At 42.8% G+C, this 12,880-nt stretch overlaps 1 protein-coding gene and 1 long non-coding RNA gene across 4 annotated transcripts in view; one reads left to right on the forward strand and one right to left on the reverse strand.

Moving 5' to 3' along the window:
* The window catches only part of LOC124148276 (solute carrier family 12 member 4-like), a 179,986-nt gene that overhangs the window by 156,936 nt on the left and 10,170 nt on the right, over positions 1 to 12,880 (reverse strand). The window lies entirely within an intron of this gene.
* LOC125381657 lies at positions 9,431 to 9,691 on the forward strand. Its single transcript, XR_007221948.1, has 2 exons — positions 9,431 to 9,490; positions 9,638 to 9,691. It is a non-coding gene; the product is annotated as an uncharacterized LOC125381657 (long non-coding RNA).

Raw genomic sequence — 12,880 nt, forward strand, 5'->3', positions numbered from 1 at the left:
ACGCTAACATATTTCCACAACCATTTAGCAATATGAAGCAGTGAATTCTAGGTCCTTCAAGTGAAACAAAAATCTTGAGAAGATCTTGTCAAGTCAAGTCATGTGTTCTTGTCTCGTATCCTGGGACAGCAAGGGTAGCCTAGCAGTTTTGCTCTTCACACCTGAGGTCTGAGTTTCATTCTCCTTTGGGGACACTGTTTGAAGCCCATTCTTGATGTTCCTCGTCGTCATATGGTTGGAAGAAAGCTAAAAGTGATGTAAAAAACAACTCACTCCCTTACTGATTGATCTCATATCCTGAAAGAAGTTCACATTTATTGACTGAATTCATCCTGAATTAAACAATATACTTTTTAGGCTGCACCTTCAGATAAGAATTTTGTTTGACAACCTTTACCAAAATATTCATCATATAGCTATCTTCATACTGCCATGATATATGTGAATATTCCTCACCACAGCTGTTCATGACAGGTGACATTAATTGGTTGAGATCATCTGTTGTGACAATGTGGGAGATGCAGATCATATCAGCTCATTTAATCCATACACCAGGCAAAAGAACATCAACCATGTATGCTGCACTAAATTATACCCTGCCACGAAGTGGAAGGGGGATATAAGAATGGTTGCTGTCGTCCATCTGTCACGTTTCTTTTCCAGAGCAGAACTAAAAAATCATGAGAGATATCTTTACCAAACTTGGCATGTAGTGGTTTACTTGTGCCTTTAGATAGTTTGGCATTTTCGACAAATTTATTTTTCAAGTTTCCATGGCAACGACTTTTACTGAGAGAGTCTTAGACCATCTATGTAGGATGTTTAGTACATGGTGCCTTAAGTCAGGCAATTTTAAGGAACCATACATATACCCAGACATTTTGAAAATTATATGAATTTTTATGTTACTACAAACATACTGCTCCATATTAAACTGCTTGTGTCAGTCATGACACTAATCAGGGCATAGGCCCTGACAATCTCTTCTTCCCGAGGCAAAAGAGAGTTAACTGGCTATAAAAGTCCAGGTTCCACCCTTACCGAACTAGACTGGAATTACTGGGCTCGATCGTAGCAACACCAATGGCTATTACCAGAAATGTCCCCGCTAAGCATCTCCTATGGACCAATCAGATTCCACCTGTCGTATCACTTGCCTTTGTTTCACACAAAACGGTGGCCCCCAGTCAGGACGATCTGTTTCGATAATCAAGATCTATATTGTGATAAAACGGGTCTTACATCGCGATATGCATCAAATCACGTGAGCACCTTGATTAAAAACATGAAACGATTTGGAAAATATCTTCTGACAACTAGTTGGCGGTGCACATGCTTTGCAAATCCTGCAATCGATCAAAATCTGCATGACAGTTTACGAACCTGATTTCGATTTCGGTGCGCGATTTTGATTGGACTATGCATAGACACGTTAGTCCAGTCAAAAGGTAACTCCATCATACCAGCCTAGTTCGGCAAGGGTGGAAACTGGACTTTTATAGCCAGTTAACTCTCTTGCCTCGGGAAGATGTGACAATCTGTGAAACAGGGAGTTTGGCCTGAGGGTACGAAAAGTATACCAGAAACACCAACAAATTATACAAAAGAGTAGATATATGTTTAGTTCTAATTTTGATTTAGGTATTCCATATACAATCATTTTTCCTTTGATTGGTTTAATTATTTCTTCCAAATCAATAGGGTAAACATGGTAAACATGGTAAATGGTCAAATAAACATAATGAAAAATTGAGAAAACATGATCTGTTTAAAAGTTATCTCTGAAAGGTATCGTTGTCAAAAAGAAAGAAAGAAAATGTTACCTACATTCTCCAATTGATCAACGCTGAAGGTTTTTTTCTGTAATGAAGTGACCTATCAGACTTCGCGTGAAGATAAAGACTGTTCTAAATTTTTAGACCACAACAGAAATAACTGTAAAACTTTCATCCAAATTGGTTAAAAAGGTGAGGCGGTATTTTATTTGCTATATTTCTGTTTTAACAAACTGTGCAAGGCAACTGTGTACCTTTACTGTCAACAGATGTGATTCACATGAACTGAACTGCAGCACAGTGTATTTACAGGTAAAGAGAGAAAGGATCTGTGATTGTCTACTTCTGCAGGTTCATGAGGACAATTTAATGATGTGAGGATGGTGTTTGGTGGGAGGCAGGTGGGGTTGAAGTCGAATGATTAAGTTATTGTGGCCTTCTTCCACAATGTTGCCCCATTACATCTTCCTGAGGCAAAGGCGTTAACTGACTATAAAAGTCCAGTTTCCACACTTGCCAAACTAGGTTGGAATTTTGGACTAATGAGTCTATGGATTGTCCAATCAAAATCATGCAGCGAACTAGACATCCAGTTCGTAAACAACATGGTTTCAACGTGCTGATTTCAGTGGACTGCAGGATTTGCAAAGGATGTGTACCATCACCTGGGCATCGACAGATATTTTGCAAATCTTTATATGTTATTAATAAAGGTGCTCAAGTGATTTGATGCCCATTCTATTACAATATAGATCTTGATCATCAATCAGATCGTCTTGACTGGGTGCCACCATTTTGTTTGAAGCAAATGCAAGTGATATGAGAGATGGAATCTGATTGGTCCATAGGAAGGATATAGAAGCCAAGAAGGGACATAACTTGTAATAGCCACTGGAAATTCCAGCCTAGTTCGGCAAGATTGGAAAACTGGACTTTTATAGATGAAGTTAATGCCCTTGCCTCGGGAAGATGGATCCAGTGAAACTTCTAGACATCAAATGATGCTACTTAGTAGATTAAACTGCACTGAACACCTGTTCACTCTACTGGAAACATAAGTGTGTTACCCACAGAATTAACTCTAAACACCTGCCTAGATTCTCTGTATTGCAGTTTTCCAACAATATAATCAATGCAATTGAAGATCCATTATTATCATATTTGGGTATTACGTATGATGTTGGGTTATTGTCCCTTAGGGAGCTGAGAATGAGAACTGAGTGTACACTGATCCATTGACTGGGGTAAATATTCCATAACACCATGAGCATTCACTTGGTGAATGGAATCTGGCTCAATATAAATGGGCTTATTACCATTATCTAAAGCTCATTACAAGCCTGTACAGTGAATTACTTGTGCATCCAACCCACTTATTCACTTATTTTGTTCAGTGCTACCTGATTAACATGTTATCCTTCATTTTATGTCAGTGGTTGAGTGATTTTGTGCTTAACATGACTTTGAACTATACACATGGATATGAAAAGCTCCTTTCTAGAAAGTGATCAGCAAACTGCCCCTTCCCTCTCTGGTCATAGCAACAGTAGTGACACGCCCCCTTTCCTCTCAGGTCACAACAACAGTAGCAGTATGCCCCCTCCCCTCTCTGGTCACAGCAACAGTAGCAGCACACCCCCTCCCCTCTTTGATCACAGCAACAGTAGCGACACGCCCCCTTCCCTCTCTGGTCACAGCAACAGTGGCAGCATGCCAACTCCCCTCTCAGAACACAAGCGACACGACCCCTTCCTTCTCAGGAAACAGCAACAGTAGCAGCATGCCCTCAACCCTCCGCCCCCTCCCCGGACACAGCAACAGTAGCAGCACGCCCCCTCCCCTCTCCAGTCACAGCAACAGTAGCAGCACGCCACCTCCCCTCTCCAGTCACAGCAACAGTAGCAGCACGCCCCCTTCCCTCTCCGGACACAGCAACAGTAGCAGCACGCCCCCAACCCCTCTCAGAACACAAGCGACACGACCCCTCCCCTCCCCGGACACAGCAACAGTAGCAGTATGCCACCTCCCCTCTCCAGTCACACCAACAGTAGCAGCACGCCACCTCCCCTCTCCAGTCACAGCAACAGTAGCAGCACGCCCCCTCCCCTCTCCAGTCACAGCAACAGTAGCAGCACGCTACCTCCCCTTTCCAGTCACAGCAACAGTAGCAGCACGCCCCCTCCCCTCTCCAGTCACAGCAACAGTAGCAGCACATCCCCTCCCCTCTCCGGACACAGCAACAGTAGCAGCATGTTGAGCAGCTACTGAATGAAAATTCAGTCCATCCATAACATCCATATGTGTGGACATGCCAGGTAAACAGTGCCTGCTGGCTGGCAACATCAGCAGTATTTGATGTGCTTGACACTGAAACCCAGGCTGTTGTATCTGGCGCTGTGCTGCAGCTACACTATCAAAACCCTGCATACTGCATGAGCTGGCATCATGTGCTGTGTGACTGCTGACTCCAGTAATCAGGAGAAACACTGTTAAGGTTAAATGAGGAACTAATCTCTGCAATCTGGCATCTGCATTGTGTCAAGACAAACGCTGATTTCATGAGACTGTCTGATTAGTGTTACATGCCAGTTACAGTGCATCTTATTGGGTGAAATATGGAGCATTCCACATTCATTTTTGGAAACTTGTCTCCAGGCCTTAAAAGCGTCTTATGAACATGATGAAAGGCTCGGTTTAAAGTACACTTCCCCATGGTAAGCAAACTGACCAATACTGTAGGCTGCCTCATAATGAACTAGGTTGCCCCATGCTGACGTAGGTTGCCCCATGATGCTCAAGGTTGCCCCAATATCTACAGGATTCCCCGATGGATGCAGCTGACCCATGATGAAACAGGTTGCACCATGATGATCAAGGTTGCCCCATAATCTACAGGATTACCCGATGGATGCAGCTGACCCATGATGAATCAGGTTGCCCTATCATGAACAAGTATGATCAATTGTTAAGTGAAACAAATTATGAGCTTCAACTTTGCCATGAAAGTCCTTATTGTATAGCTCAAAACACCTGGCTCATCATTTGAATTACACGCATTACCTGAGGTATACAAATTCAAAATTCAAGATAAATAGCAAACACAATTCAGTTAAAATTGTAAGCACAGTTCAATTAACAAGCCTCCTCCTTATGCTGCAGTTGATAAGCATCATGAGATAACTGGATGAGTGTGTTTACTCCCAACTTTCAAGATCCTTACTTAAAATGGTTAATGTTAAATGTGTCACATACAGATCTTTCTCTGGTAACTTGTGGCAGCTCATACATATTGCTGTCAGATCGGAAGTATTGTGCTATTAAAATTCAACATTCTGGCTCAGCTTATCAATGACTTTCCAGACCATCATTTATCAGGCATGTGTGTTCAACCCTGATGTCAAATGTAGAGTAGGCAGGACAGTATGACATGGTATTTTACAAATGACAGGTCAATGTTGAAGAAAGCCATGTGGTCTCATGTGGTGTTACAGAAGACTTAATGTTTCAAATAGATTTGCATGTTTTAGGAGCTAGGTTCTGGAAGTAAAAGACAAGAAAGGAAAAACATAACTAAAATGGTCTACTTTTTCTTCTTGTCATGCCTTTAGGCCTTGAAATATCTGAACGAATCACATGCTCAGCTGCTGGAAAACAAGAACTATCTTTGCTTGGTTCTATTTGAGGATATAAATGAGAACTATGATGTTTATTTATATAACCCACCTTGTGACATATCTCATACATATGTCATAAAGTACTCTAAAGTGAAACGGAGATATAATGTGTTGACTTAATGTCGCTGTGAGCCTGCTATAACAGCTATATTTGTTTGTTTGTTGTTCAGCAATATTCCAGCTATATGACGGCGGTCTGTAAATAATCAATTCTGGACCAGGCAATCCAGTGATTGACATCATGAGCATCAATCTATGCCATTGGGATACGATAACATGCATCAACCAAGTCAGCAAGCCTGACCACTTGATCCCGTTCTAGTTGCCTCCTACGACGATCATGGATTGCTGAAAGACCAATTCAAACCTGGAATCTGCACAGGACTATCTCAGTTATAAAGTGAGTGAACGTTCTTTTCACATACCACTGTCGCCTTATAGGATTGATTCTGGACTGGGCAAACCACAGGTTAACAGCATGAACAACGATCCCCGCCAGAGGGACATGAAGACACATCAACCAGATCACATCATGTAGACATCCGATCCTCAATCATGTCAATCATCGGCTCTGACGACAAGCCCTGGTAATGGGGACCAACTCTGTTTATCAAGTGAGTGAGTGAGTATGGTTTTACGCCGCTTTTAGCAATATTCCAGCAATATCACGACAGGGGATACCAGAAATGGGCTTCACATATTGTACCCGTGTCGGGAATCGAACCCGAGCCTTCGGCGTGACGAGCGAACACTTTAACCACTAGGCTACCCGACCGCCCCCTATTTATCAAGTAAACAGAGCTCAATGGGTATTGGTTGGTCATAATGGCTACTGTTATCACAATGATAACTTCTGTTGTGACCTGTCTGAGTTTTTCATGGCTGTATCTTCCTGGTATATGACAAGGATTTGCTTAATTCAATTTAATTTTTCAATTCATTCAGAACAACACATCAGCCAGTGTCCTATACTGACTCAAACAAACAGCAGATTTACTCAAGACAGCACTGCCATGGTCACTGGCATGCTGCAAGCCACTGGATTTCTCGTTACACAAATCTACCTGAAGGTATCACACTTTCCACCCACCTTATGACCACAAGTGGTTGAATTAATAATACATTGACCAGTCAGGTATTTGTGTGCTGGGGAGGCAGAACTGGGGTCACAACCAAGGTGTAGCGTCCATGAGACACAGGATGGTTCTCAAGATGCCTCGAGACCATGTAACAAATGCCTATTTGGCAACATGTGCTGCCTCTCAAAAGGTTTTCATAGCTATTGGTTCAAACATCTGTATGTAGTCTTGGGTGACAGGTAATTAGTCTTGTTAATTATCAACAATCATAAAGACGTACAATATTGAAGAGTGTCACTTGAGAATTGTTTGGGTTATTAATTGGGTTACCTGGTTACTATTTTGTTCTTTTAAATTAAGTCCCTGTTGTATTTCACAACTCTGCAGTCGTAAGGAATATTTTGCAGAAATTTGCATTTTTCTGAAACAGAGTTTGTTAAATGAACTGCAGAATTTTAACATGCAAGTCATAAGCCAGTTCTAAACATGTAATAGTTGTATAGGTTTACTGAAACTAAGTCATTATTTGAATTGTGTTAATTAAATCATTCCAAACATTTATTTGAGGTGTTTGTGTTATATGGAAAAAAGAATTTACAAATTATCTTTATATTTTATGTTTTGAGAAATTAAATGAAATCAATATCTTGTTTTTGTTTCAAAGTGAAGTTCACTTTAGTGTTAATGTTTTCCAGAAGTTCAATTCAGTTCAATATATAGCCATGGGTAATTCGTCTGAAACATGCCTGCCACAAGTCAGACAGGTGCAAAACAGCCAGATGTCAAGTGACTTGGTCAAGGAGGGAAGGATTTCTTTTGTCAAATGTGCAATATTGTTATCAATCGTACTAATAAGAGTACTGTTAACAAAATCTTTAAAAAAATGGGTGTTTTTTATTTGTGTGGAGTGTATGTAAAATTTACAAAAATTGATTTGAACTGATTTGAATTGATGTGGCTGAAGAGAATAAGGTTCATGCATGAACAGGGTAAGGTGTATGGCTGAACAGGGTAAGGTGTATGGCTGAACAGGGTAAGCTGTATGGCTGAACAGGGTATGGCTGAACAGGGTAAGGTGTATGGGTGAACAGGGTAAGGTGTATGGGTGAACAGGGTAAGGTGTATGGGTGAACAGGGTAAGGTGTATGGGTGAACAGGGTAAGGTGTATGGGTGAACAGGGTATGGGTGAACCGGGTATGGCTGAACAGGGTAAGGTGTATGGCTGAACAGGGTAAGGGGTATGGCTGAACAGGGTAAGGTGTATGGCTGAACAGGGTAAGGGGTATGGCTGAACAGGGTAAGGGGTATGGCTGAACAGGGTAAGGGGTATGGCTGAACAGGGTAAGGGGTATGGCTGAACAGGGTAAGGTGTATGGCTGAACAGGGTAAGGTGTATGGCTGAACAAGGTAAGGTGTATGGCTGAACAGTGTAAGGTGTATGGCTGGACATGGTAAGGGGTATGGCTGAACAGGGTAAGGTGTATGGCTGAACAGGGTATGGCTGAACAGGGTAAGGGGTATGGCTGAACAGGGTAAGGTGTATGGCTGAACAGGGTAAGGTCTATGGCTGAACAGGGTAAGGGGTATGGCTGAACAGGGTAAGGTGTATGGCTAAACAGGGTAAGGTGTATGGCTGAACAGGGTAAAGTGTATGGCTGAACAGGGTAAGGGGTATGGCTGAACAGGGTAAGGTGTATGGCTGAACAGGGTAAGGTGTATGGCTGAACAGGGTAAGGTGTATGGCTGAATAGGGTAAGGTGTATGGCTGGACATGGTAAGGGGTATGGCTGAACAGGGTAAGGTGTATGGCTGGACATGGTAAGGGGTATGGCTGAACAGGGTAAGGTGTATGGCTGGACATGGTAAGGGGTATGGCTGAACAGGGTAAGGTGTATGGCTGAACAGGGTATGGCTGAACAGGGTAAGGGGTATGGCTGAACAGGGTAAGGTGTATGGCTGAACAGGGTAAGGGGTATGGCTGAACAGGGTAAGGTGTATGGGTGAACAGGGTAAGGTGTATGGGTGAACAGGGTAAGGTGTATGGGTGAACAGGGTAAGGTGTATGGGTGAACAGGGTATGGGTGAACCGGGTATGGCTGAACAGGGTAAGGTGTATGGCTGGACATGGTAAGGGGTATGGCTGAACAGGGTAAGGTGTATGGCTGAACAGGGTAAGGTGTATGGCTGAACAGGGTAAGGGGTATGGCTGAACAGGGTAAGGGGTATGGCTGAACAGGGTAAGGGGTATGGCTGAACAGGGTAAGGTGTATGGCTGAACAGGGTAAGGTGTATGGCTGAACAAGGTAAGGTGTATGGCTGAACAGTGTAAGGTGTATGGCTGGACATGGTAAGGGGTATGGCTGAACAGGGTAAGGTGTATGGCTGAACAGGGTATGGCTGAACAGGGTAAGGGGTATGGCTGAACAGGGTAAGGTGTATGGCTGAACAGGGTAAGGTGTATGGCTGAACAGGGTATGGTGTATGGCTGAACAGGGTAAAGTGTATGGTTGAACAGGGTAAGGTGTATGGCTGAACAGGGTAAGGTCTATGGCTGAACAGGGTAAGGGGTATGGCTGAACAGGGTAAGGTGTATGGCTAAACAGGGTAAGGTGTATGGCTGAACAGGGTAAAGTGTATGGCTGAACAGGGTAAGGGGTATGGCTGAACAGGGTAAGGTGTATGGCTGAACAGGGTAAGGTGTATGGCTGAACAGGGTAAGGTGTATGGCTGAATAGGGTAAGGTGTATGGCTGGACATGGTAAGGGGTATGGCTGAACAGGGTAAGGTGTATGGCTGGACATGGTAAGGGGTATGGCTGAACAGGGTAAGGTGTATGGCTGGACATGGTAAGGGGTATGGCTGAACAGGGTAAGGTGTATGGCTGGACATGGTAAGGGGTATGGCTGAACAGGGTAAGGTGTATGGCTGAACAGGGTAAGGTGTATGGCTGAACAGGGTAAGGTGTATGGCTGAACAGGGTATGGCTGAACAGGGTAAGGGGTATGGCTGAACAGGGTAAGGTGTATGGCTGAACAGGGTAAGGGGTATGGCTGAACAGGGTAAGGTGTATGGCTGGACATGGTAAGGGGTATGGCTGAACAGGGTAAGGTGTATGGCTGAACAGGGTAAGGTGTATGGCTGAACAGGGTAAGGGGTATGGCTGAACAGGGTAAGGTGTATGGCTGAACAGGGTAAGCTGTATGGCTGAACAGGGTAAGGTGTATGGGTGAACAGGGTAAGGTGTATGGCTGAACAGGGTAAAGTGTATGGCTGAACAGGGTAAGCTGTATGGCTGAACATGGTATGGCTGAACAGGGTAAGGTGTATGGCTGAACAGGGTAAGGTGTATGGCTGAACAGGGTAAGGTGTATGGCTGAACAGGGTAAGGGGTATGGCTGAACAGGGTAAGGTGTATGGCTCAGATGTATCAGGTGTATCGCTGAACAGGATTGGTCCAGATCAAATTGAACGGAAATAAAGGAATGAAGACAATAAATATTTAGAGAAAACATCACTTTGCCAACAGGATGAATCTATAGGAAATCAAAACATGGGTTTCACACATTAAGTACTGGCCAGAAAACTAGGTGGGGGAATAAGACATCACCTTTGTGGCCAAACACTGTCCATAGTTCAAACTCCGGGCCAGTCTGAACTGAATCCACATCCCTGGTCATGGTGCTTACTGCCGTCTCAACACTAGCTCCAACACAACTGTCTGCACCTCTCTACCTTCACACCCTAACCTCAACACAAGACTAGCTCCAACACAACTGTGTGCACTAGTTTAAGTCTACACACCATCTCTGCAAATGTCACAGCAAATCAGGTGGGGCTGAAACAAAATCTACACCCGACAGTAAGATTGTCTCAGATTATTTCACATAACAGATACTTATGAGATATTACAGACTATGAGATGACTAAGTAGAGGTGCTGTGGAGAACAGTAGGGACAGCTGATGGGGCCGTAGGCTGGAGCCCTGCTGGGATCATATATAACCACGGCTGTGTTCATACACATGCTAAATATATCAACTACATTGAATTTCATTGTCAATGTCAGTAACACATAAGTACTTTCTCAAGATGGGTGTGGTCTTGACAGGATATGTTACATGCAACACAATAACTTATCTATGACTTAGGTAACTGTGCTAGTTCTTATTTTCATTCACTCAACAATGCTTACTAGATGATATGAGTTGTTTGTTGTTTCACGCCGCACTCACCAATATTCCAGCTATATTCGAGTCTGGACCAGATAATTCAGTCATTAATATCATGAGCATCGAGCCAAGCAGTAGGGATATGATTATGATGACATGCATCAACCAAGTCAGCAAGTCAGACCACCCGTATCCTGTTAGTCACCTCAAGCATGGGTTGCTGAGGACATTCTAACCCGATCTTCATCGGTCTAGATATGATCGAGAAATCTGGAAGATTTAAGTTTTCAAGCGTAATTCTATGATTGTAGGTCCAATGTCATCAAAACTTGATGGAAAACACTGGTCATTTCTGGTTGAATAGTTCCAACAATGGTTCAGTGGTTGCCATGATAACAGATGATGTAATACATTCTGTCATCATGTCATTCTATTGTATATGAGATCCGTGAAGATCCGGGTAAGAACAGGTTTTCAGCAACCCATGCTTGCCGACAAAAGCTACTATGCTTGTCGTAAGAGGCGACTAACGGCATTGGGTGGTCAGGCTCGCTGACTTGGTTGATACATGTCATCGATCCCAATTGCATGGATCCATGCTCATGATGTCAATCACTGGATTCGATTATTTACAGACTGCCGTCATATAGCTGGAATATTGCTGAGTGCGGCGTTAAACAACAAATAAACAAACCAACATCCAGTGAGCATCATAAAGTAAGCACTTAAAGACATACAAAAATCCTTGCACATAACTGGGTAACAATTTGCCAAAAAGAATAGCCAAATGTCTCTAAATGATTTTGTAATAAGTTGTTTTTTATACATCAACGTCAGCACCCCTGCACCTGATCTTTGGATCCTTCTGTGATAAAACCAATATCAGATACCATGGCACCATTACAATATACTGCTTCAATATAATTGTCTCCTTGCAAAAATTATTCAGATTCGGTGATTGTATTTCCTCACCTTGAAAGGCTGCACACAAACACTCATTATCATAATAAAATTATCCAAGATACCTATTGCCGGTGCATATGTTACTTTATTCATTATTTATTGACCGTTCCTATTGTTTATGCATGCATCTATTCCAATGTATACATGGTATATTCATGAAGATGATATGGAGCTGCCATCATGGCTTGACTGACATTCAGACTCTTGAACAAAGAACAGTCTTTGAATATGTCATGTCTAACATATCAAAAAAACATATTCTTAAACACATATACCAAGGCTCTCTGACCCACAACAGACATTGCTATCATTTTAATGTTATATAGACTTACTCAAACACCTGTAGCTTAAACAATGTAGGATATAGGCCAACACATAGAAGTCATTCTTGCTCTTTGTTATTGGGGGCACGGGTGGCCCAGTCGTCTAAGGCGCCGCAATTTGCTGTGCAGAGTTGCGTCCCTTGGTCACATCAGAAACCTATGATTGTGGGTTCGAATCCCAGTTCGCCCCAATTATGTTTCTAGGTTTGTCAGCATGGTCAGCACCATACCTGTGCTCATGGGATTCACCGAAGTGGTAAACGTCTGAGACCTGCATCACTTCGGGCTTTCCTCCCACATTAAGCTGACATGCCGTGATATAACTGGAATACTGTTAAAAGCGGCGTTAAACCCAACTCATTCACTCACTCACTCTTTGTTATTGCCATCAGTGTTACAGTGTTGTACTAAGCTGAAGAATATATTCACAAACATTATTATTATGATTATTGCCCTTCCTGATGCCAAGTGTCAGCAATATCAGTCACATCATACACTCATGTTCGATAAAGTTCCTAAACCTTTGTAATATGCTCATCTGTGATCCTTTTGCGTATAAAAGCAAATATTCTATATTTCAAAAACTGTTTTTGGTACAAACAAAAATGTATTCATTTCAGTTCAGATGTGACCATGGCTACTTGACATCACCAGTTTCTGTGACATCTTTGCCGCTTCATGGGCCTACTAATGTCTACCATGGTAAGGGGTGGTCGGGTAGCCTAGTGGTTAGAGCATTCGCTTGTCATGCTGAAGACCCGGGTTCAATTCCTGACATGGGTAAAATTTGTGAAGCCCATTTGTGGTGTCCCCCACCATGATATTGCTGGAATATTGTTAAAAGCGGCATAAAACCATACTCACTCCCTCACTCACTCTACCATGGTAACACCATCA

The sequence above is a fragment of the Haliotis rufescens genome, unplaced genomic scaffold (assembly GCF_023055435.1).
Source record: "Haliotis rufescens isolate VD_foot unplaced genomic scaffold, xgHalRufe1.0.p SCAF_19, whole genome shotgun sequence".
Lineage (NCBI taxonomy): Eukaryota > Metazoa > Mollusca > Gastropoda > Lepetellida > Haliotidae > Haliotis > Haliotis rufescens.